Source organism: Mauremys reevesii, linkage group 15 (genome assembly GCF_016161935.1).
Source record: "Mauremys reevesii isolate NIE-2019 linkage group 15, ASM1616193v1, whole genome shotgun sequence".
NCBI classification, from domain to species: domain Eukaryota; kingdom Metazoa; phylum Chordata; order Testudines; family Geoemydidae; genus Mauremys; species Mauremys reevesii.
The window spans coordinates 25,462,984-25,489,348 of NC_052637.1; positions in this window are offsets into that span (position 1 = coordinate 25,462,984).

The window sequence follows — 26,365 nt, forward strand, 5'->3', positions numbered from 1 at the left end:
AGGCACTGTGGAGGTGCTGTTCCAGACTACCCCACCAATGGCAGCAGAAGGAGCTGTATCGGACAGCCTCAGCCACATCAGTGGCAGCGAAGCAGATAAGATGTAATTCACTAGTACAGGGAATATGGAGATAAACTGGAGTAGGACAGTGAGAACAGCCCCATGTTTCTTCTCCCAATAGATTGTGTCTGTGCTTTGATTTGGAAACCTGTTTCTATCCCTCAACACTCCCACCCCCCCCTCCCCCACCTCTCGCCACCAAACCAGGTCTGTCACCACCCAGGAGAATGATGATTTCAGACATCTCTTCATTACTGTCAGCAGTAACAGTCTATTAACCTCCTGCAGCCCCACCCAGGCCTCAGGCCAAGAGGCGGGAGAGCAAGTTATCCCCAGATGAAAGGAGATTGTGTTTCACACTGAACAGGTTGGGGCTGCCCTGTGTATGTCCCTGAGGCATTGACTTGCTGGAATGCGTGGGGCAGTGTCCTCCCCAAACACCTGTAGAAGGAACACGGGGGAGGGGAGCTGGTGTTTACACTCATTTGGATGTTGCAAGAACTACGTGACAAGTGGTTGAACTGCAACTGGGTGTGAGGGAAGCCGTGAGGGGAGTGGCACTGACCATACCAAGCCATTCCTAGGGACTCATTGAGGGCGCCTCAAATAGCTCAGCTCCCAGCATTACGGCTTCACTGTGAATTTTGTGCTGGTGAAAGGTGCCAGTGTGATCGATCTGGAGCCCCTGTTTATCCCTCAGAACAGGGACAGTAAGGGCAGGCGTCCCCACTGCCCTCACGTTGCCCTATTAATTAAAGGGGGACTGAGACCACCAGCCCCTCTGACTGTGTCACTGAATACGGTAACAACCCCCACTTGTTACCAGTCGGAGTCAACCCGTGGAGCTGAGACCTAGAGGTGATGAACTGTCTCCTAGTACCTACCCCACCCACTCACCTTTTGAAAAGGAAAACAGCTACAGTACACAGGAGTTACCCACCGCCGCCGAATCCCAACCAGTCTCCTTGAACTCACTTAACTCTACTGCTCAGCCTGACCTCTAAAGAGCAGCGCCAGTCCCTCCCTCATACACTCAGCATGAGATCCCATCCTGCTGTGCAGCATGCCACTGACACAAGGCATCTTCAGTCTTAGCCACAAGGACCCAGCTCGTGCTCATTAGAGATGGGCGCTCTGCAGGGCACGTGACCAGCACAGCTGCTGAGCAGAATGGCTTGAGAAGTGCCTTTGAAGAGCCTCAATCCAAGTACTAATTTTTGGCTCCCCACAGACTAAACCACAAAAAAGATTTTCTTTAACGACCTCGTCTGGCAGGATTCTCACTCTTGGTTCTTAGCTTTCTAGCCCACAACAGGGAAACTCCCTGAGTGCTAAGATTTTAACTCCCGAGGGCAGATGTAGTGTGGAATAGGGTGCAAGTTAGGCTCCTTACTGCTGAGGCTGGTGCATGCCACACCCTACCTGTCTACCAGGTACAAATTCCACCCTCTCAATGTTCTAGTCGGCTCCTTCTTGGCTGCGCGGGGGGGGAGGGGGGCAAAAGTCTGGATCTTCCATGACTTTAGCCCTACCAGCTCTTCCCCACTTCTCCTTTCTGTGCCCTCACTCTGTTAAGTGGCTCTGTGGGTGCTCAGAGTGTGAGGCCCTTGCCTCGGTGCAGGGGCGCATTTTTTCTTTGGTGCACTGGCATGGCCCTTAAGTGCTTCAGTGCTCACCCTGCACACCAGCCTAGTGTTCTCTCCCCACACTTTGTGCCCTCTCGGTGCTCCTATGCGCGCGTCCAGCTTTCTAGTTATGCCCACACTCGTCATGTCATCCACTTAGGAGTGAGCCCATAAAGGTGCAAAGCTTGTCTACAGCTGTCACACCCACCTGCTCAAAAAAGTGGGGACCCCCTCTGCTTCCTCCTCAACGCACCCCAACATGAGGCCAGCTCCACTGGTGCAGACTCAGCCTCCCTCTTCAGGGCGCAGCAGGACAACACCGTGACCTTTACCACCATGCGGCCTTCTTCTAGCAGAAGGGTGCCAAGAAGGGATTCACTAGCTGGCTGTGCTGTTCTGTCAGTCATAAAGTGACATTAGCAATGGCTAGTGTCTGATTCCCATGGGAACGTGTCCTCATTTTGTTTATCTTGAATGCAATAAAATTAAATTAAATTAAAAAAAAAAGATGGGGCATTAACAGTAGAGTAAACACACCTATCTCCTGGTTCTCATCACTGTCTGCAGCTAAGCAGCTCAGCTACCAAACTGGTCATCTCAGTGGGATTAAACTCAGACTCCACCCCAAACAAGAACTGAAACCAAAACATAGTGCTGGAGACTTTAAACAAAATCCATTCACTTGTTTCACAGTGGAAACAAGGGGCAGGTATTACCTTGAGACCTGGAAGGGCCCTGGCTGATATCCTTGTTCTGCCACAGACTTCCTGTGTGACCCCAGACAAGACACTTGCTCTGTGTGCCTCAGTTCCCCAGCTGTACAATGGGGAGAACAGCACTGCCCTACTTCACATTAAAGTGTGAGGTGCTCAGCTACTACAGGAATGGGAGCCCCATAAGTACTTAAGCTAGAGCTGCTAAAGCGGCCAGGAAAGACTATTTTCATGGTATTAGCCTGCCAGACTAAGGCTGTCTGCACTTTGCAGTGGAGATGTCAATTCCAGCCGGAGCAAACATTCCCACACTAGCAATGATCAAGTGAGTGCACTAAAAATAGAGCATAGCTGCAGCAGGGTGAGCAGCAGGAGGGGCTAGCCGGCCCCAGGACATACACATTCGAGGCCTGGTGTTACAGGAAGGGGATCTGGTTTTGCGGGATTCAAAGCCCCCCATGTCAGATGGGGTAGGGGTGGGGAGAGATACTGAATCTGGTGTTCACACGGACCCATGCCTAATCTGAGCCTCTGGGCTCTTATCTGAGCCAAACCTCAGCTGGTTTACAGGGTAACCTGTCACTCCCAGCTGCTGTATGAGAAGGGCAGCTGGGGATTATTATTGCAGAGACGGAGAGAGGTTTTTAAAGGCAATTTATTTTAAAAAGTTTTATTGAAACCCTAGTAAATGGACCTGGTGTTCAGCTGAAAGGCTTTGTAAAAATACCCTTTAGCGTGATCTATTCTCACCACCCCACTGTGCCGGGGGTTAAAGATTAACAGAGTCGCTTTATTACAGCTACTGAAGAGCCCAGAATGGCAAATACTGTAAACATGCCCTGTGCTACACATTTGTAACCCACAGTGGCTCCCAAGGTGTTTGTATTCGCCAGCCCCTCAGCGCTGCTCACCTGCTACCGGCCTGGTGAAAGGGAGAGTTCTGGAAGAATGTTTTATGTATGGGGGAGGGGGAAAGGTAGCAGAGCTCCTTTGAAAGGCTCAGGCCACTATTCTTGAGTTGCTTTTCCAGCCGCTGACCAGCTCTAAGGACAATGCCTTGGTTTTAATTAGAACATGGTAGTCCAGTATTTCTGCTTGGTGGACGCAGGGCTGCCCAGAGGATTCGGGGGGGCTGGGGCAAAGCAATTTCAGGGGGCCCCCTTCCATAAAAAAAAGTTGCAATACTATAGAATACTATATTCTTGTCAGGGCCCCTGCAGGACCCGGGGCCTGGGGCAAATTGCCCCACTTGCCCGCCCCCGGGCAGTCCTGGGTGGACATACTTGTATTTCAATAGCCAGAATAAAGGCCGGTTTCTCTCATAGCGCGTTGGCTCTTGCATGGCATATTGTCGGTAACTTGCTTGACTGAACTGCAGAAACAGTTGGTCTGTGAGTCTCAAGTGGGCTAAGAGTCAAGATGGTGTAACCCACATACTTATTCTAGAGCACTGGTGTTCAAGCTATGGGATGTGCCCCCGGGGGGCGGGGACAATAAGATTACTGGAGGGGGGGCAGGGAGGGAGGCACAAGGTGAAGTTGGCCAGGTCTCTGGGCCAGGACAGAGCTGGGAGTTCTCTTTATTTGAACCAGAAAAAGCTTTTTGACCAAATGGAAATATTCAAGAAAAGTTTCCAGGTTTGTTTCCCCCTTCCCCCCCTGCTTCACATTGGAAAAAAAGCTAAAATTAAAAGGGGAAGGGGGGGGCAAGCAATCAAAAGTCAAAATGTTCCGCTGGTTTTTCATTTAAATCCCAAATCTTTAAAAGAATCACAATTTTTATGTTTTTGTCAATTTTCCACACAGGGGGAGCAGGGGAGAAAAAAACCCTTTTCCAGCCAGTTCTATGCCCCTTAAACATCCTTCCCAGCAGGTGAAATGAAGGGAGAGGGCAGGCGTGGAATGGCTGGTGCCTGCCCCGAGGGAAGGAAAGTGTTCAAAAGGCCGAATACTGCTGGCACAGCAGAACCTGAAGAGCCAGTAAACCCTTCGCCAGCCCTGCTTTCAAAGGTCTATTTAAATCCATGGCAACACAATTGTACTGGATCATGTAGGGAACCTTGTAGATCATTGATTCCTTCTGCAAAACCAGCAAACATCTCCTATCATGCCACAATACTGAGGATTGAAAAACGTATTCCTGGGAGTTATGTGGAAGCCAGCCTTGTATATTAGCAATAGCAGTCAAAGTAACACCATCTCCGAAGAGTCTACAGTCTAAGGACCTAGCTTCTTCCCTGGACCATGCTGCTTCTTATGGTTTGGATTAATTCTGATGAATTCCACGTCTCCTGGAGCTTGCCCATCTCGAGTAAGGATAATTGGGGCATAACCTCCACTTGTCCAAGTCTTTAGGGAGCCTCAGTTTATTCTCCCCATGCTGGCAGGTCGGTGCTGTAACAATCACAGAAACATATTTCCACACTAATCTCCATGCTAGAGTTAATTTCCATGTCAACATTTCCCTGATGTTGCATGGAAGAAATGTGCAGGATTTTGTGTCCTTCTCGCTGCAGGGCACGTAGAGGTTGTGAGAGTGAAATCAAGCGATGCAGCAGCATGTCACACAGAGGTAATAAAAACACTCCTCTGAGAAAGGTCCACTGATCAAAACAAAAATATCGTGTAAATATTAGGCTGATGAGAGCTATGGAAGTGACTCTCTGCTGATGTTTGGGCAGGTAGCAGCCTCAGTTTCCAAACTAGAGGCAGCTGAGGGAACAAGGTCCCACGGACCATTCCCCCTCATCTTGCTTTGCTGCTCTCCACAGCATCATGTTTTCCCATTTTGCCCATGGTGTTTGCACATGCAGAATCCCCGCTAGTGCTAGGCACCCGATGCTGAGTAGCACTTATGCTGCATCTCCCATACAGTTTAAATTTGGTATCAGTAGCATGTTGCTGAATGTCAGAGGAGAAAACTGGGAAGCAGTCATCCACATTTGGGATAACCACCGCCATCACCTTATTAAACTTCCTGATCCTCATCTCAGATCCAGAGCAGGACACAAGCCTGAGCAGCAGGACTGGGCAGATGCCGAGGAGACAAGGAATCCGCCCTGAGCACAGACAGCTAGGGAGGCAACTTCAGCCCAATCACTGGGATAACCTCCATGAGCCTTATGCAGCCAGCCCTCCTGCAGACTAGAACAGGAAGATATATGGAGCAGCTGATTCTCTGAGCCTTCCCCCTCTCCCATCCTGCCCATGCCTCAATCCCATTCCCCCCGCCCCTCTCCCCACACACACACAGCCCATGCCTCCTCCCTCCACACCAAGCTGAGCTCTGCCTCCAAGAGAGTTTCACACCACATATATGCACCCCTTTACCTCCCCCACCCGCGCAAACAAATGCCCGCTGGTGCAGCAGAACCATGGCAGTGCTACATCCTGGGAAGTCTCCTCACCCTCACAGGAAGGGTCTGGTTTTACTCCTTTATTTTTGGTCAGAAATACCTTTAACCAGAGTATCACCAGCTCTGGGATATCTGCTGCTGGATTTCATCATGTCTGCAGGGACTGAGCCGGGGATGAACTAATCTGCCCCTGTATGATTGATTTAAATTCCATCTAAAAGGAGCACGTGCAGGAACTCGCCTGGCTCTGCTGCAGCTCCAGCTCATCGGGCTGCCAGCAAAACAGCACATTAACAGGAAACACAGGAGGTCCATACCACTTCCAAAATGAGGTTAAGGGACGATGAAAATCATTAAGGCTGCTGCCCTCAATGCAACAACTTTAATTCCATTATGGGATGTGTGCCTCTCGTGGAGGAGTTAAATCGGCGTAGTGGGGCAGCTACATTGGTGGGAGAGAAATGTAAGCATGGACACTCCCATAGTTAGGTCAATGCAAGGCAGCTTACAATTGACCTAACTCTAGTGTAGACCAGCCCTAAGGCCCTTATATGCCCCCATTACCATAGCATCTCACAGCCTTTAGTGTATTTATCCTCACACCACTCCTTTGAGGCAGGGCAGGGCTATTATTCCCATTATGCAGACAGGGAAACTGAGGCACAGAGTGGCTAAGTGACTTTGCCCAAGTCCCATGGGAAGTCTGTGGCAGAGCAAGGAACTGACCCTACATTTCCTGGGTCTGAGGCTAGCACCCTCACCACTGGCTCATGTTTCCTACTGAGACCGAGGGCTCCCACATGGTTACACTTCCATGCTGGCTATCTTGCCTCTTGCTATTGGAGGACTGGATGAAAAGACAACCCTCTGAGACCCCTGCACTCATCCTTCATTGTCCAGGTGTGCAGCAGGGTACCGAGGGCTAAGCGCTCCATTTCTGCAGCACTCCCAGCCCATCACTTTGTCCTCGGTAATCAAAGGCTGCAGCTGACGTTTGAACCCAAGTATCCTGTCTGGAATGGAATTTGTTTTTGGAAGCAATTAGTCCAAAGTACAAGTTTTAATTTTTAGTGTAGCTCTAAGGAATACATTAGCTCCAGCAAGACTTGCATCACCTTGTGGATGAAAGAAGCATGGAAAGTAATCACGAGGTGGGGACAGATGATTTTCCTCATTCCACTGGCCATGCTAAAGGGAGGGAGTCGTCCTGAGAAGCAGAATATAAGCATGTGAGTGAGCAATGACCCCACTGATGTTATTTGCTAAAAACAGAACCATGTTAGAACTGCATGACCGATCTGCTGGGTATCCATGCAACAGTCCTTTGCACAGCCCTTAAGGTCACGTAGCCCTGAGGCGAAGTGATGCCACACACCTACGACATGTGCCATTCCCCTTGTCTGCAAGCCACAGAGAAAGACCGAGCTATTGTTTCCCTTTCCCATGACTACGGTCCTAAGAGAATCATAGAAAATACATCCCTGATGATAATTAATGTGAAAAGAAGTCAGGAAACACCGATTAAACTTCTTCTAGCACCAGGGATCATGTTTAACTGAACAGACAGGCCGCTTTGTAAAACTGGTAGACAATCCCCTGTGCGGGCTAGAAAAAGGTCTGGGTTTATTAAGAAACAGTTTATTATGAACCATGATCTCCTCACTGGGCAGTTGACATCCAGAATTCTCCCATGCATTGTGGGCACGGTCCCAGTGCAAATAATAAATTAAGTTGTGGCTTGGGTTAAACCTTGTTCTTTGAAGTTGGATGTAAATTCCACCTTTCAGTCAGGATGAATGTAAAGAGGTGACTGAAATAATAGTCTCCACACCCAAAACACAGGCACATGTCCCTGCCCAAAACAAAGACAAACCCCAGGCTGCCCAGAATTGCGAGCTGGGGAAGATTTTGCTGGGTAGTGAACTACTGGCAGGAGGGGCTGTATAAGAGAAGCAGAAGCCGGAACACAGATGACACGTTTACACTGTGATACAAGACTCGGGGCATGCCTGTGGCTGGCTTTGCTCAGCTGACTCGGGCTTGCGGGGCTCAGGCTGTGGCGTAGGGTAGACAGTCAGGTTTGGGGCTGGAGCCTGATGATCTCTGGGACCCTGCAAGCAGGGAGGATCCTAGAGCCCAGGCTCCAGCCCAAGCATTTACATGGCTGTTTTTAGCCCCGCAGCCCGAGCCTGAATCAGTTGACCCTGGTTCTGAGACTCAGTGCCGTGGGGTTTTTCATTGCCATGTAGACATCCCCTGAGATAGACACCCTAGACAAGCATGGTATGTGACCCTGGGAGAAGCCAGAGATGGGGCTTCTGTGTCTGGTGCTGGCTGAAGAGGCATGGGGCTGTAAGCCAAGAAACTTTCTCCTGTTCTTTGGTTCCTCCTCTATGCAGGGAAACAGGACAGCATGTACATTCTTCGCAACCACATAAGATTGCACTGCCTGACTATCATCAAGTTTTCCTCCTAACTGGAGCAACCCGTAACACCCCGGATTTCACTTGGGGTGATCACTCAGGTCAGAGGGGTCCCACCACCACTACCAACATTCAGACACACTCTTGTCCTGCTTTCAGAGCTCTCCTCCTGCAGCTTTCTACCTGACGGGCAGGGCTGGCTCCAGGTTTTCTGCCGCCCCAAGCGGGAAAAAAAAAACGTGGCAGCGCGATCACACTGCTCCACTCTTCGGCAGCAATTCAGCGGCAGGTCCTTTGCTCCAAGAGGGACCCGCTGCCGATTTGCCGCTGAAGACCCAGAGGGGCCGTCCCAATACAGCCAGAGGGCCACCCCTTGGTATTGGCCGCCCCAAGCACCTGCTTCTTTAGCTGGTGCCTGGAGCCGGCCCTGCTGATGGGGTCCCTGATTGGCCAAGGAGATGCTGGACAATGATCCACTATGACAGTACCGCCCAGCAGAGTGTCTACTCTGAAAAATAAAGAGCATGAGTGGGACTTTCAAAAGCGCTCAGCATTGGCCTAACTCTGCCCCCATGAAGTGAATGGCCATAGTGGAGTGGGGGAAGAGTAGGCCAATCCTGAGATCATGTGAAAATCCCTCTTGATGTACAAAAGATGAATAACAGTAACCAAATTAACGGTAACCAATAGATCCCTTCAGAGTATCTTGTATCCACTCAGCTTCATTTTGGTGGTTGTCACACCACTGAGGTACCTACCTATCTCACATGTGCATGTCAACTGTATTACAGACATGCAGGGTAGTGGCATGGGTATAGTTAGCCATATGAACACAAGCACAGGACCCAGATTCACACACTAAATTGATCCTACCTATGGCAGAATTTAAGGCTATTACTACCATCGACGCCTATACAAGGTTGCTTAACTTGCGAGTCAGTCAGTAGATTCTGTTGCATGCATAATTCCAGCACGGCAGATCTGCAGATGGATCTGATTATATTTATTTCTGTTGGCACATGGATGATAGTAAATATCCTTTAAGGCCATATTAAATGACACCTTTTATTAACCTCTCAACACCTGCTTGAAATATAATCTGACAAAGCCCATAAATCTCCACACTCTGTTATTGAAATAACACTTGCCATCCTTAGGAAGAGGTTTCCAAGTAGATGCTACACAAGGAGGTGCTCGGCAGATGGACAGTGGGAAATCCATGCCAGTTTAGTAGCTTGCCACACACTACATAATCCTGGAACTCAAAGAAATAGCCCACTGAAGGATAAGAGCCCTGGAATTATTCAGCAGCTAAGTAATGGGGAATGACCCCACTATGCCAGAAATACAACAAGCCATCTCCGGAGGAACTGAACATTAAGATCTGTCAGTAAAAAGAGTGAGGTGAGCTAAACTCTGGAAGGTCACCAAGAACCAAAATGCCAAGGCAGTGATAATGCCATGTGCTGTCTGATAGTATGGAAGAAGGACAAAAAACACAGGGAGAGTAGAGAACCTGTAACCTGAGACCTGGCATGGTGTCGGGATGCTGAAGATTTCAGTCTTTGTGTTCATGCAAGGTGAGGAGGTCAGTTCAAGCCAGTACTATGAAGGTCTTTGAAGCTGACCTTCCACAACAGCTATATTCCACTGGAACGGTCAGCCAGAAAAGCTGGACAGAACTTCCTCAGCAGCTGGCTCACGAATACAGAACTTGCTACCAGAAGAAATCAGATTCCTCTAAGGAATGGGGATGGGAAGAAACTTTACTGAAGGATTTCTGGCAACTTCCTCTGAAGCAGCAGATACTGATCACTGTTGGAGAGAAGATACTGGACTAGATGGATTTGTCAGATCCAGTCTGGCATTGCCTGTGTTCCTAGGCTGATCACGGACCTCAGCACCTGCAGAGCAAAATGCCTACCCACTTTCTTGACTTGCCCTTTCCACAATAATGCCAACAAAAATTCTAGTCCAGTGAACTCTATCATTATGTGGACAGTACACATCATTTTGTGAAGCACTCAGTCATGATGGGTGCTGGATAAGAAGCTAATTGGGTGTTTGCCCCTTCATGCAAACCTGACCTCCTGTTACAATTACATACAGAGTTTAGATCATGTCTTAGAAGGATGATCCTGTTTCCACTCTAGAAGAATAGATTATAGATGCTTCCTTCTTCATGAAAAAGGCTACTGTAGTGCCCATCTTTAAAAAAGGGAAGAAGGAGGATCCGGGGAACTACAGGCCAGTCAGCCTCACCTCAGTCCCTGGAAAAATCATGGAGCAGATCCTCAAGGAATCAATTCTGAAGCACTTATAGGAGAGGAAAATGATCAGGAACAGTCAGCATGGATTCACCAAGGGCAAGTCATGCCTGACTAACCTAATTGCCTTGTATGAAGAGATAACTGGGTCTGTGGATGAGGGGAAAGCAGTGAACGTGTTATTCCTTGACTTTAGCAAAGCTTTTGATACGGTCTCCCACAGTATTCTTGCCAGCAAGTTAAAGTAGTATGGGCTGGATGATTGGACTATAAGGTGGATAGAAAGCTGGCTAGATTGTCGGGCTCAACAGGTAGTGATCAATGGTTCCATGTCTAGTTGGCAGACGGTTTCAAGTGGAGTGCCCCAAGGGTCGGTCCTGGGGCCGGTTTTGTTCAATATCTTCATAAATGATCTGGAGGATGGAGTGGACTGCACTCTCTGCAAGTTTGCAGATGACACTAAACTTGGAGGAGTGGTAGATACGCTGGAGGGTAGGGATAGGATACAGCAGGACCTAGACAAATTAGAGGACTGGGCCAAAAGAAACCTGATGAGGTTCAACAAGGACAAGTGCAGAGTCCTGCACTTAGGATGGAAGAATCCCATTCACTGTTACAGACTAGGGACCGAATGGCTAGGCAGCAGTTCTGCAGAAAAGGACCTAGGGGTTACAGTGGACAAGAAGCTGGATATGAGTCAACAGTGTGCCCTTGTTGCCAAGAAGGCTAATGGCATTTTGGGCTGTATAAGTAGGGGCATTGCCAGCAAATCGAGGGATGTGATCATTCCCCTCTATTCAACATTGGTGAGGCCTCATCTGGAGTACTGTGTCCAGTTTTGGGCCCCACACTACAAGAAGGATGTGGAAAAATTGGAAAGAGTCCAGCGGAGGATAACAAAAATGATTAGGGTGCTGGAGCACATGACTTATGAGGAGAGGCTGAGGGAACTGGGATTGTTTAGTCTGCAGAGGAGAAGAATGAGGGGGGATTTGATAGCTGCTTTCAACTACCTGAAAGGGGGTTCCAAAGAGGATGGATCTAGACTGTTCTCAGTGGTACCTGATGACAGAACAAGGAGTAATGGTCTCAAGTTGCAGTGGGGGAGGTTTACGTTGGATATTATGAAAAACTTTTTCACTCAGAGAGTGGTGAAGCACTAGAATGGGTTACCTAGGGAGGTGGTGGAATCTCCTTCCTTAGAGGTTTTTAAGGTCAGGCTTGACAAAGCCCTGGCTGGGATGATTTAGTTGGGAATTGGGCCTGCTTTGAGCAGGGGGTTGGACTAGATGACCTCCTGAGGTCCCTTCCAACCCTGATATTCTATGATTCTATGAGTGCTGTTACTTATCTAAGATTTGGACTGTCCACTAGCTTTCTGCTCAGACACACACTTCACAGCAAAGTGATACACTGCTCCTTGTTTGCCTTCATTCTCCTTTCTCTCTTTTCTTGAAGCTGGTGTGAAGGTAAGATCTCCATATTGAAGTTTCCAGGTCATCTAGAATAATCATTATATTTATCTTCATGCTCTTTTCAATGCTCAGTTAATCTGAGCTCACTGGTGTTTGGTACCATGGTAAACGTCTCAGTGTGTAATGCCTTCCAGAAGTTGCCTTGCAAATGACAAAACATTGCTTTGAACTCATTGAAGTTGAAGACTATTTTCCTGCATGCAGAACCTGCTCTTATAAAAATAAATGCTGCAGAATTCTACAAAGTTGACCCAAGGGTCGACAGACTAGAGATGTGATAGTATGATAGTGGGGGTTATTATGGTACAATATTAATTGAGGTGAGTTTCTAGGATGGAACATCTCACAGTGATGCTACAAGAAGGGTCAAGAGACATTTTTAGACATTTAGACTAAAGCCATTTGGCCAGATTAGCTGATCAACTGGCAGCAATAGTTTCATTCTCCCATGACAGATTCTCACATGGTGTAAGTTGATGCACTGAAGTGAATGGCGCAACACTAATTTACCTCAACCGATGATCTGCCCCATAACTTCACTATTCCACCACAAGCACTATAGCAAGTGTCGTTGAGATTAATAGTTATGCAAACTACAAGGTATGTTAGGGATCAGAATCCAGGTGCCAATTCAGCAATCCATCCATATTTAGCAAAGCGCTTAACTTTAAACACATTCTTAAAATGCTCTGCTGAACAGGGATGGGGTTGAGTATGTACTTAAATGCTCTGCTCAGACAGAGTCCCAGTGCTTCCTGTGTTTCTTCCTGTACATCTATTTTGCTGGAGTTTGCTCTTTAGAGTATAGTATTCTTTAGCAAACAACAACAATCTGCTGGAACAAAATCTAAGCTCAGCTGCCTACCTGAGGTTTGAAGAATGCCATATGGGTACCAACACAACTTACTTTCTGATTAACTTTCCCGGTGATAGTAAATACCTGGTACTGAAGCAACCAATTAGTAACCCATCTGCAACTGCATGTAATCCTTTAAGGATAATTAGCGAATCTGCAAAGATTTCCCAGTCAATACTCTCACTGCCAAATGCCCAGAGACTATATCATCCCTGGTCTGGCTATGGTTTTAGAAGGATTTTCCTTTTTTTCTTAAAGATCAAAAGCTTAGAAACTGAAGTAGGATTAGAGGTTAGAGGGGGCGTTGTTTTAAAACTGTGCAATCAATAGGTTTACTGAGATCAAATTTCAGTCTAATGAAATAAGGTACTCCACCGGAGCGAAAGGCACAGGTGGAGTTGACAGGGGAGCATCAGCTGTCAACTCACTGCGGTGAGTAGATCTAAGTACGTTGTCTTCAGCTATGTTATTCACATAGCTGAAGTTGCGTAACTTAGATCTAAGTGTAGTCCAGGCCTTAATGTTAAACCTGATTATCTGACCTCTTGGGGATGCAAACTTCTAGAAACCTCACAGGCACAGGTTCACTTTCACTTGGGAATAGCCTTTCACACATCACCAATTCTGTGGTCTTACCCAGAAGTACAAACCCCCAAAAATGGAGACCAAGACCCATACTGATACAAATCAGTATCCTTCACGTATAGGCTTGAATTTGGCTCTAGAAATGAAAGATGCTTCAGCGGGAAGAGAGATTGGTGTGATTCAGGTCAGTTACTTGTGCAAAATGCATATGTACAGTGCTCCAAGGAGCCAACCCTGCTCCAGCTGAAGTCAATAGGAGTTTTGCTGTTATTGAGCAGAAGCAGGATCAGGCCTCAAGGGAGTGACTATCACGAGCACCAGGACATCTTCACTCCCCTTCCCCAGGCAGACACCCGGCACACAGCACACTGCAAGGCCATGGGAAAGAGGAAAAGGGAAATTTTCATCAAGTGCAGTGGGGAAAAAATGTGCTGTTGCAGAAAATGCTGTAGGATATTTAATGGCCACACGCGCATGGAGCGGAGGAAATCTTGGTTTCTAAGCATTCATCTACATGCCCTGCATAGAGTTACTTGACATGGAACTCAGTTTATCTGTCAACGCCACTGTAATTTGAACCTATGGGTCCTGAGTGTCCAAACATTTCAAGCCTGAGACTTGGGTTACTAAGCAATCCAAAAAAGCATAAGGTTGCTGTGAACTCGGCTTAACTCCCCTGGGGGATTCCCCCTGTGAAGAGGAATCCTCCAGTGCCTCCTATACCATCCTCTCTTGGTTAGTGGAGGGGGCATAACTAGACAAGGGGGCATGGCCAGGGACCCCCCCCCAACACCTTCAGCTGCTGGATCAGCTCCCTGGGGCCATGTTATTATTATTCTTGTTAACCTTGGGACCACTGTGACCCCTGGACAGCCCAGGAGTGGAGGAGCCAACAGGTGGCTGAAAAATCAGGCACAAGGCAACTTAAGAATTAGTATAGGGGTTTTATAGGGTTATTGTTTTTGTTGTTGCTAGTTACTCAAGCACAAAACACGTTAAACACAACACGGACACACATTCTTCCCCAAAGAATTTACAGGCCAGGCTTTAGACAAGACACCTTGTGCAATGGCAGACAGACAGATGGGATGAAAACAGTGGGAGGGGAAATAGTACAAGGCTGATGAAATAATACCATGCGATTAATCATGGTTGCGCTCAGCTTGTTGTGATGATTCCAGTAACTAAGCTAGTAAGAGTGTGGGTGGATATGCAGTGTGTGGACACAGACGTACACCAACTCTTGGACACCATGGCACTAGGCCTTGCACATCAGGAGAGTCACGGGGGAAGAACTATCCAGGGTTCCATTCTATAAAACCGCAGAGATCTCTTGTCTTTTCAGAGCTGTGTCTGTGAGAGGATGTGAATGCCAGGCTGGTCTAAAGGAACCGTAAGATTAAGGTTAGATAGTAAGGACCCAAGGGACATCTCTGGCTCCAGCTGCTCAACCATTTGATGCTAATGCAGCGAACAAGTGACTAACTCACCAAAGAGCGTGTTAGCCCCAGTTCCAATCAGATTAGTAATTTTCCTCAGCAACAGCCAAGGGCAATATTAGTATTTGGTCTGAAGTAGAAATGACTGAAGCAGCTGGGATTATTTTTAAATGCACAAGAGTTTTGTGCCAGAAACAGTAGCATATTTTTGGGTAGATAAATATACAATTTCTTAGTATTAAAAAAAAATCACAATGAAAATAATCACATAGTTCAGTTTGTGAGGAGTTGAAATCTCTTCCTTCGTGGGACATACTCTCTTCTCACTGACCCAGGTGTAAGTCAGGCAGAATCCAATTGAAGTCAGTAAATTACATTGGAAGAAGTGAGAGGAGAACCTGACCTTGTTTTTCAGTGTGATCTCTGGGCCAGAGCCTCAGCTGGAGTAAACCAGGGTAACTCTTCTCCTCTTGCCGAACTGCTGTGGTGCATCATGCAAGCCCTTGTCCACAGTGTGCCATGGGAGATGCAGTCCAGTTAAGGAACCTTGCCCACAGAGCAGAATGTTTGCGTCCCTCAAGCCTCCTTCAGCTCCCCAAGGGCACTGGGATGGCATTTCCAAATTGACACTTTTCATTGTTCAGATGTTCGGCTTGTCATCGAAAAGTCCAAGCTTGCCGCAGGAAGCAAACGCTTTTCGTGAAAAAGTTTGTTTAGTCGAAAACCAAATTTTCCAGCTAAAAAGATTTTTGGTGGAACACTTTTGACCAGCCAAAGTTGAGCCAGACTTGAGCATGGGCTGAGCTCCCCCAGCTCCAGCTGAACTCAATGGAAGCTGCAGACGTCCTGAAAATCAGGCCCACAATGTCTCAAACTGGATGTGCTGAGTCAGTGGACACTTGAAAATTTAGGCCTAACAGACTTGCCAATTTCACGCAGCTAATCAATAGCAGAGTGTGGAAGAAAGCCAAGGAACCTTGACTCTCATTCCCCCACGGTTCTTCCCTTATATTGTTTTTTCTCCAGTGCTTCCTTTCACAGGGAAGCTAATATAGCTGCACAATGCGTAATATTCTCTCCTGCTCGGTGCAGAAGAGCCGCAAGGCATCAGAGAGCCAATTCCGAGAGCCAGTCCTGGTCCCAGTGGCTGAAAAGCTGCTGCCTGGCTGCTCTAAACTGTGCTGCTGATGCAGGGTCCTTGACCCTGGACCAGTGGAGGACTGCTTTAGGATCTAATTATGGGCCAGATTTTCAGGTGATTTCAGTCCCGCAGCTCTGACTGCGACAGTGATGGCCAGATTTTCAAAGAGCACAGCACACAGGGTGAAAATTGGGGCCCTGGAACTAGCTGCTTCTCCAGTATTAAGAGGAACAACTTGGAAACAGCAGCATCTGTCTTAGCAGTGAAGACAAAACACTGGCCTCTTCAACAGGAGATGAGTGCGTAGGCATCACCCAGCTATGACAGAGACAATTACCCATTTGAATCACAGGACAATTTATTTACTCCAACAAACACTGCAGGGTAATCAGGCAACGAGGCTCTAATGCTGCCTACAAAACAAATTCAAGCTTCCTTTTGGGTTTGTTTTTTAGGGGCTTATTTTAATTCCAAAAATTCTCCTCTCTGGTGCAGGGCATTTGTTGGTTTTGGCTTAGCCCTGGTATACTCTCTCTTTAGGGTTTTCTACCCTTTTGGCTTTGTACCATCAAATGGTGGGGGGGGGGAGAAAAGGGTGAAAAAACAAATTGCAAAAGTGGATGCCTTGAAAATGGAGATTGGTTGGTGCTCCAAGAGCCGCAGCTAGGGACCTGAGACCCGCCAGAGGACAGAGGCAGGGTATGTAGGTTTTTCAGTCAGTCAGGTCCCCTGTCAGTCAGGAACTGAAATACCTGAAGTTTGTGACTCACCTAAGAATTTACAAGTCAATTCCTCAGCAGCCTCCTGTTCATTAAGCTCTGGCATGGCTGACAGCCCTAGGCTAGATACCCTTCCCTTGTGTGCAACCCAATTCCTGGAACAGTCTGACCAGTTCAAGGCATGCAGCAGGAACAACCATTACCATGTATGTATGCAAGAGAACCTTTAGCCACAGAACTCCACAGTCTGGTCTACACACAATTTTTGTACCATTATCTGTTTAGTTCCTGGGAATAAGCTAAATGCACCTTTATCCCAATAATAACTGCACTGCATCCACATTAAGGGGGGTGTATTGCTTTAACTAAGGGCTTGTCTACACTGGCACTTTACAGCGCAGTGAAAAAACACCCCCGAGCACTGCAAGTTTCAGCGCTGTAAAGTGCCAGTGTAGACAGTGCTCCCAGAGCTGGTAGCTATTCCCTTCATGGAGGTGTTTTTATAGAGCTGGGAGAGCTCTCTCCCAGCGCTGGTGCTGCGACTACACAGCCATGTTAAAGCGCTGTCAGTGCTTTAATGTTGCTAGTGAAGACATGCCCTTAGTCAGCTGCTAAGCCAGTTTCGCTGCAGTAGTACAAAACCTGTGCATTAGACCAGCCCACAGTGCCTGATTCTCCACGGCCCCTGCACCTTGTGGTGTCACTTACCTCTATGCAAAAGCTAGGTGTAAAATACAACCATTCTGATTGGCTAGCATTTTACACCCACTCTGAACAGGTGCCAGTGATGACACACGCAGGAGAATCCAGTACAACCTGCTTTACCAGCAATTAAACCTCACAACACCTCTGAGGCAGGCACAGCTCCATAGCACCTGTTCTACACAGGAATACATTGAGAGCACAGATAGCTTGTGATCTGCCCCAGGCCACACAGAAAATTAGCAGGAGAGCCAGGAAGAAAACCCAGCAGTCCTAACTACAGCATCAGCATTAGGCTGCCTGTTCTCCCTTCTGTGATGTACCAGTAAGCAGCACTGGACTGGATTCAACAAGTTAATAAAGACCTGACGTCAAAGTGAGATTGCCTAATTATCGCCCCAGTAACACATCAGCTCAATGCTCATTGAGCATGGTGATTCCCCCCCCATCCTTTAACATACAGACTACAAGGGCATAGGGGCTGGAACTAGGGGTGCTGGCTTGAAGTGGTTTCCATCATATGCAGAGTTTACAGTTTGGTTCAATGGCTCCCAGCACCCCCACTACACAGATTGTTCCAGCACCCCTGTTTAGGCTGGAAAGCTCCCCCTAGCTAGTCTATCAGCATTTTCCACCACCATTGCAAGACCCAGACTGGATTCCACCTCCACTGTGCACTCCCAAATGCAGGAAAGACTGTACTTGAGCTCGTGTTACTGAGCTGTTCCCAGGATGCCTGCTTGCAAAGCTAGCTGAAGGACAGTGGTCCCTAACGCGGTGCCTGCTGGGGCATCTATGTGCGCTCGTGTACTGGCCGGTGGACAAGCATCCGCCGAAATGCCACCGAAAAGTGGCATCATCAAGAAGTGGCACTGCCGAAATGCCGTCGAAAAGCACTTCTTGACGTTGCCACTTCTCAGCGGCATTTTGGCGGATGCTTGTCCGCCGGCCATGGTCCTCGGTGGCTCGTCGTCCGGCGCCCGCCACCCGGAAAAGGTTGGGGACCACTGCTGTAGGACATTTCCCCAGAATGATCTTTCCCAAACCAGCCAGTAGGTGGGGATGAAAGAACAGCCCAAGTACTTGACCAAGCAGATTTCAGAGTAGCAGCCTTGTTAGTCTGTATACGCAAAAACAACGAGCAGTCCTTGTGGCACTTTAGAGACTAACAAATGTATTTGAGCATAAGCTTTCGTGGGCTACAGCTCACTTCATCGGTTGTCTCGGTACAATCTGGCTCTCCTCTGGTCTCCCACACAATGGATCAGACCTGTCAGGAGTTAGATGGTATAATCCTGTTTCTCTGGCTGCCTAGGTATCATCTGACAATCCAAGAGCCTGGGCATGGCTTAAAGACAACAGGGATTGTGCCCCTGGGCCTCAGGTCTTCGTCCTTAGGGCACTGAATAGGTGGTAGACTCTGAACTAGTTTTATCAGGTTATCCTGTGGTCCATTTCTCAATCCTCCTGCCAATCCAGGACTGATGAGACTCAAAAGGTTAAATCCTAGAACCACTCTGCAGCTTGAGTGGGCTGTGTGTAGAGGATCACTGTGGGAGGTGGGGAAGCAGTCCTCTTGCCACAGACAGGGGCGGCTCTAGACATTTTGCCGCCCCAAGCACAGAGGGTCCGCTGGCACGCCTAGCGGCAACCGGCAGAGCACCCCCTGCGGCTTGCCGCCCCAGGCACGCGCTTGGAGTGCTGGTGCCTAGAGCCACCTCTGACTGAAGATCAGTTACAGAGCTGCTGCTGCAGTGTCTGCCATGGCCAGGGTGTTCTCCCCCACTGGGGAGAATGGCCAATGGCTCCAGCTAGTCTCAGATACCCCAGCTCACTCCTGCCTGCCCCCCAACCTGCCTTCTACCACTGGGGTGCATTGTGCATGGATTGCCACTGGAACAGGACTTTGTAGTCATGCAGACTTCCCAAAGGTGGTCTCTACCACTTCTATCCTCACCAGTCTCATTGGGAGAAGGCCTAAAATGGTGGGGACATAATTTGGCCCAGAAGTAAAGATTCAGACCTGGCACATCTGAGGCTGCAGTGACAACTTTTGCAGCGTCAAACATCTCTCCTGAACAGAGGGCTTCTCTGCCATTGACGATTTGCTGTGACAAATTCCCACCTGGTGTTCTTAACTGGATAAAAACAGCTAGCCACTGGGGCTAGGCCATGAGTCTTTCCAACCGACCAAAGGACTTTAATTTCTGCAAAAGTATTGGTGATTTCTGACCACATTAACAGCATACAATGGTTCCTCAGTGGGAACTCAAAAGACACTCGGAAGCTGATTTGCTTTTGCTAGTGCAAAGCAAGCAAAGAAATATGAATGAAGAAAGGACGCGGAGTGTTAATCTGTCCCCGAGCTTTGCAATGTCAGGAACCCTCATTATACTGGACCATAAAGCTCTCATGAAAACAAAAGTACAGTAACAAAAGCACACAGCACTAGCATGAGCATTCACACCAGAAGCTTCACTCCTAGGCCTTGTCTGCACCAGCATGACTATTGTGACATAGCTACACTCGTGCAAAGTGCAAACTTTGGTGTTAGGCACACTGCACATGGGTAAAAAGTGACTTGACCTGGTGCAACGCACCCCAGTTTGAAATCAAGCTGAACTCAACAAGTGCACGCCACTTTTCACAACAGCTTAGTTTGCCTTGCACTGGTTCAGCTACACTGCTGTAGTGTAGTTACTCCAGTGCAGAGAACTCTGATATAGACATGGCCTAGAACTAGAGTGAACACTCATCCAAACAAGAAACAGAAACAAGACCTGGTGATTTACGGGTTTGTGTCCATTCAGACACTGAACATTTAAAAAGCTCCAACAAGGCCTGAAATATGCAGAGCTCTGAAAACGGCTGTGGTGCATCGCCCTCTCATACGCTCTGCTTTGGGATTTAATATGCAAGATGAAACCTTCATGTCCCTAGACACAAATGGAACAGTTCAGAGAAGGAATGTTCCCTGGAACTTTCGCTGCTCACCACATTCTCAACATATTCGCAACTTGAGAGCAACAAAACTATTGAAGGCAGCAGCCAAAAGGTTCTAATCTTATAACAGCATGGGAGTGCTGGCTGGCTGGGAGGCTTGTCAGTGGGCCTGTAGCATCTCCTTCCTCTATCCCATCAGTTCAAGTCCAGACTAGCTCTTTCATTAACAAAAACTGTTATTAATATTTGTATTGCAGTAGCTCCTAAAGGCCATGACCAGATTGGACCCCTTTGTGCCAGGCACTTACAAACATACCCAAATTTCAACCAGAATAGTTTTGGTTTTCAAATCAAACATTTGAGATTTAGTGGAGTTTTGTATCAGAGGGGTAGCCATGTTAGTCTGCATCCGTAAAAGCAGCAAAGAGTCCTGTGGCTCCTTATAGACTAACAGACGTATTGGAGCATGAGCTTTCGTGGGTGAATACCCACTTCGTCGGATGCATGTAGTGGAAATTTCCAGAGGCAGGTATATATATGCAAGCAAGAATCAGGCTGGAGATAACGAGGTTAGTTCAATCAGGGAGGATGAGGCCCTCTTCTAGCAGTTGAGGTGTGAACACCAAGGGAGGAGAAACTGCTTTTGTAGTTGGCAAGCCATTCACAGTCTTTGTTTAGTCCTGAGCTGATGGTGTCAAATTTGCAGATGAACTGAAGCTCAGCAGTTTCTCTTTGAAGTCTGGTCCTGAAGTTTTTTTGCTGCAGGATGGCTACCTTTAAATCTGCTATTGTGTGTCCAGGGAGGTTGAAGTGTTCTCCTACAGGTTTTTTTATATTGCCATTCCTAATATCTGATTTGTGTCCATTTATCCTTTTACGTAGGGACTGTCCAGTTTGGCCTATGTACATAGCAGAGGGGCATTGCTGGCATATGATGGCGTATATTACATTGGTGTACGTGTAGGTGAATGAACCGGTGATGGTGTGGCTGATCTGGTTAGGTCCTGTGATGGTGTCGCTGGTGTAGATTTGTGGGCAGAGTTGGCATCGAGGTTTGTTGAATGGATTGGTTCCTGGGTTAGAGTTACTATGGTGCAGTGTGTAGTTACTGGTGAGAGTATGCTTCAGGTTGGCGGGTTGTCTGTGGGCAAGGAATGGCCTGCCACCTAAGGTCTGTGAAAGTGAGGGATCATTGTCCAGGATGGGTTGTAGATCCCTGATGATGCGTTGGAGGGTTTTTAGCTGGGGACTGTATGTGATGGCCAGTGGAGTTCTGTTGGTTTCTTTCCTGGGCTTGTCTTGCAGTAGGAGGCTTCTGGGTACACGTCTGGCTCTGTTGATCTGTTTCCTTATTTCCTCATGCGGGTATCGTAGATTTGAGAATGTTTGGTGAAGATTTTGTAGGTGTTGGTCTCTGTCTGAGGGGTTGGAGCAGATGCGGTTGTACCTCAGTGCTTGGCTGTAGACAATGGATCATGTGGTGTGTCCGGGATGGAAGCTGGAGGCATGAAGGTAGGCATAGCGGTCGGTGGGTTTTCGGTATAGGGTGGTGTTAACGTGACCATCACTTATTTGCACCGTGGTGTCTAGGAAGTGGACCTCCCGTGTAGATTGGTCCAGGCTGAGGTGGATGGTGGGGTGGAAGCTGTTGAAATCATGGTGGAATTTTTCCAAAGTCTCCTTCCCATGGGTCCAGATGATGAAGATGTCATCAATGTAGCATAGGTAGAGAAGCGGCATGAGTGGATGAGAGCTGAGGAAACGTTGTTCCAGGTCAGCCATAAAAATGTTGGCATATTGTGGGACCATGCAGATGCCCATAGTGGTGCCACTGATCTGGAGGTATATATTGTCATCAAATTTGAAATAGTTGTGTGTGAGGATAAAGGCACAGAGCTCAGCAACCAGTTGTGCTGTGGCATCATCAGGGATACTGTTCCTGACAGCTTGTATGCCATCTGTGTGTGGGATGTTTGTGTAGAGAGCCTCTACATCTATGGTGGCTACGATGGTGTTTTCTGGAAGGTTACCAATGCATTGTAGTTTTCTCAGGAAATCAGTGGTGTCACAGAGCTAGCTGTGAGTGCTGGTGGCATAGGGTCTGAGTAGAGAGTCCACATATCCAGACAGTCCTTCAGTGAGAGTGCCAATACCCGAGATGATGGGGCATCCAGGATTTTGGATTTGTGGATCTTGGGCAGTAGATAGAATAACCCTAGTTGGGGCTCTAAGGGTATGTTGATTTGTTCCGGTGCTAGTGTAAGGAGTGTCTTGAGTAGATGGTACAGTTTCTTAGTGTATTCCTCAGTGGGATCTGAGGGAAGTGGCCTGTAGAATTTGGTATTGGAGAGTTGTCTGGCGGCCTCCTTTTGGTAGTCAGACCTGTTCATGATGACAACATCACCTCCTTTATCAGCCTCTTTGATTATAATGTCCGGGTGGTTTCTGAGGCTGTGGATGGCATTGCGTTCTGCACGACTTAGGTTATGAGGCAAGCAATGTTGTTTTTCCACAATTTCTGCCTGTGCACGTTGGCGGAAGCATTCTATGTATAGGTCCAAACTGTCATTTCGACCCTCAGGAGGAGTCCATGTGGAGTTCTTCTTCTTGTGCTGTTAGCAATCTCCCTGGACACACAATAGCAGATTTAAAGGTAGCCATCCTGCAGCAAAAAAACTTCAGGACCAGACTTCAAAGAGAAACTGCTGAGCTTCAGTTCATCTGCAAATTTGACACCATCAGCTCAGGATTAAACAAAGACTGTGAATGGCTTGCCAACTACAAAAGCAGTTTCTCCTCCCTTGGTGTTCACACCTCAACTGCTAGAAGAGGGCCTCATCCTCCCTGATTGAACTAACCTCGTTATCTCCAGCCTGATTCTTGCTTGCATATATATACCTGCCTCTGGAAATTTCCACTACATGCATCCGACGAAGTGGGTATTCACCCATGAAAGCTCATGCTCCAATACGTCTGTTAGTCTATAAGGTGCCACAGGACTCTTTGCTGTTGGGGAGTTGTATTTGAAAAAAAAATTCTAAGAAAAATGTTGACAAACAATTAAAAAAAAACTGATTTGTTTTTCTAGGGGGGGAAAAATTCCCAAGCAGTTCAAGAGGTTGTTTGTGGATGCGACAGTGGGACCCCTAAAAGCCATTTCACACAGGCCTATGAAAAGCTGAAAACAACTTTTAGATTGTAAGTTCTTTGGGCCAGGGACCAACATTCTGACAGGTTTAAGCAATTTGCACAATGTCACAGGGAGTTTGTAGAAGAGTTGGGAATAGAATCCAAGAGCAGAGTTGTACAAACAACAGATGTTTTAGTTTGCCGGCAGTTCCAAAAAAATTAAATTAAAAAAAATTGCTTTAGGTTGAATCAGACAACATTTTTCAAAAAATTGGCGAATTGAAAAGTCAGAAGGAATTCGTTTGGGGTTAAACAAAACGTTTTATTTTGATTTTGAGCATTTTTAACAAATTTAAAAAAATTTTAAACCAAAAAATGACAATGTTTCATTTAAAAAATGTCAAAACAAAACATTGGAACTTTTTCAGATGGGGGGGGGGTGTTTCTGACAAACAACTCAGAAAAACTGGCACAAATTCATTAAACATTTTGGTTGCTGAATCTGCATTTTTCACCACAAAAATTTTTGTTTGAAAAAAGAAAAAAAAAGTTCAATCCGCTCTTCCCAAGAGTCCTGACAAGGTCCCAAGGCTCTTGCTGTAACCACTGGGCTTCCATGGATTCTCTCTGTAGACCCAGAGTCCTGGAACAATGTTTATAGTGAGTATACTGAGAGTCATTGAACCAAACTGTAAACCCTTGAAGCCAGGGGTGCAGTAGCACCCCCTGCATTCTGAGGTCCAGCACCTGTGCTGTAGACTCTAATTACTTGATAGATAGATGGATGCCTCTTGAGCTCCAATTTCAAGTGATTTTCTGGTGTGTCACAATAGCCCTGACTTCTATAACACTCATTTGAGTGGACACAGTAACAGGCAGTATTTTAAGTTAGCTTTACAGAAAACATTTGCTTGAAACTGAATGCTGTGTGAAACTCTTGGTCTCTCCTTTGCTTTCAGAGCTCTGGGCGGGGGCTGGAGAGGGGGTGTGTGGCAAAGATAGTGAATATATATATATATATAATTAATTCTGCTGCAAGTGCCAGTTGCACAGCTCTGGGGTGCATTGTGGTTCAGCTGCACAAAGCCAAAGTGTGATTCAGAAGCTGACAGCCTCTGTCTCTGCACCACACCCTAGGAGCTCAAAAGCTAGAATTGGGCCAGAGCCCTTGGATCAGACCCAGAGCACAAAACCACATCTCCCATGTGTCTCTGTAGGGGAGCTGGCCCACAGGCATGATGTCCTAGTGACTCAGCCTGTGCAGAAAGCACCGGCCTTTGCACACAATGGGGAGGACTTTCCAAAGCACATTGATGTTTCTCTCTCCCCTTGCAGCTATTAAAGGGCCACACATGGCTCCTGCTCATGGTGTCAGAGGCCAGCCTCCCCCAGGGCACTAATCACACTGGTAGTGAATGGGGGCCGCATGGGGATGAATATGGATGCAAACAAAATATTTGAGAACCAAAGGTCTGATCCTGCCAGACGCTGAGTACTTCCTGAAAGCTCAGAACTGAGACCAAGGTTAAGTGACATTTGCCTGGCACATGATGCTGTATCTAAACCCTCAGGGAGCTATCTTTAAAGCTACACTGCTCATGTTCCTTTAAGATATTGCAAATCTTTGCAGCCTCAATTGGTCCTCTCTTGGTCCATTCCGTACCAGTCTGGTTAGTCTCCCCTTGGTAGATTGGCACCTGCTGGGAGTCCCCTGGTCCTGACTTGGCAAAGAAACAATTCAAACCCCCTGAATGCAAAGGCCATCCCGCCCCTGTGCTCTGTTTAAAGGGTCCTGAGTGCTAAGTCAAATAGCATTTCGGGGCAACATCACCTCTAACCTTTCCACTGCCCAGCATCTTGTCGGAGTCCTGCAGAGTACAGCATCACACAGCTGCTGCTTTCTGTTTGAGCTAGTTACCAGCAAGCCCTGCTATGTGATTTATTCAGACTAATTAACTTCTCCTTCCCCCCCAGGGCTGATTTCCTCCATGACCCAAGACACAAAAGGATCCTCTGATTTACTGAGCTTGCCACAAAACGGTCTGTTTGAGGGGCCATCTTCTCTTGCACAAGAACAGCACTGTGCCCCTTTGCAGAAGGCTGGGACAGCTTATCTGCCCAAGTTCCCTACAGGACAGATGGGCATTAACAACACAGAGCTCTGCCTCTCCATTGAGATCAGGGCTGATAAAACCCTGCATATGGGAAACTGAGAGAACGGCAAAATTGAACTCTTGCCCCTTCGAGAACTTTGTAGGGGTTTGTCACTTGTTGTGTTTGACTTTTAACAATATTAATTATGGAAACAAAGCGTTTTCCATATGATTTGCTTTCCATCCCCCGCTTTAGTAGGTGTCGTTCCTTTCTGTGCCTCACTTGGCGTGGCTGCTGTTACCCCTGCTGCTGTTGTGCATCCTCTAAAGTATTTGCAACTCACAAGACTCTACAGATGGGGAAACTGAGTCAAAAGACCATAAGGCCAACATTTTCATTGTCAGCCATTGATTTGGGATGCCCGGCATGGGACACCTTGGGCCTGGTGCTTCAGCAGTGCTAAATGCCCCTGATGCCAGCAGTAGTCAGTGGGAGGTGCAGGTATGCAGCAGCTCCGAAAAGTCAGGCCCTAGTTATCTCAGGGTATGCACCCAAAATCAGCAGCCGCATTTTATGATTTGGGTCTGAGTGACTTGCTTGGGGAACACTTTGGTTTAGAACACGAAGCACATGGCTAGCAGGCAGGAGACCTGGGTTACAGTGCTGATTTAGCATCTAGGCCCAGATCCTCAAAGGTATTTAGGCTCCTAACTTCCATTGAAATTAATGGGAGTTAGGCACCAACACACCTTTGAGGATCTGGGCCTAACTCAATATGGAGCCCTGGGCAAGTCACTTAACATCCATGTGTATCAGTTTTCTCTCCACTGAAATGAGGA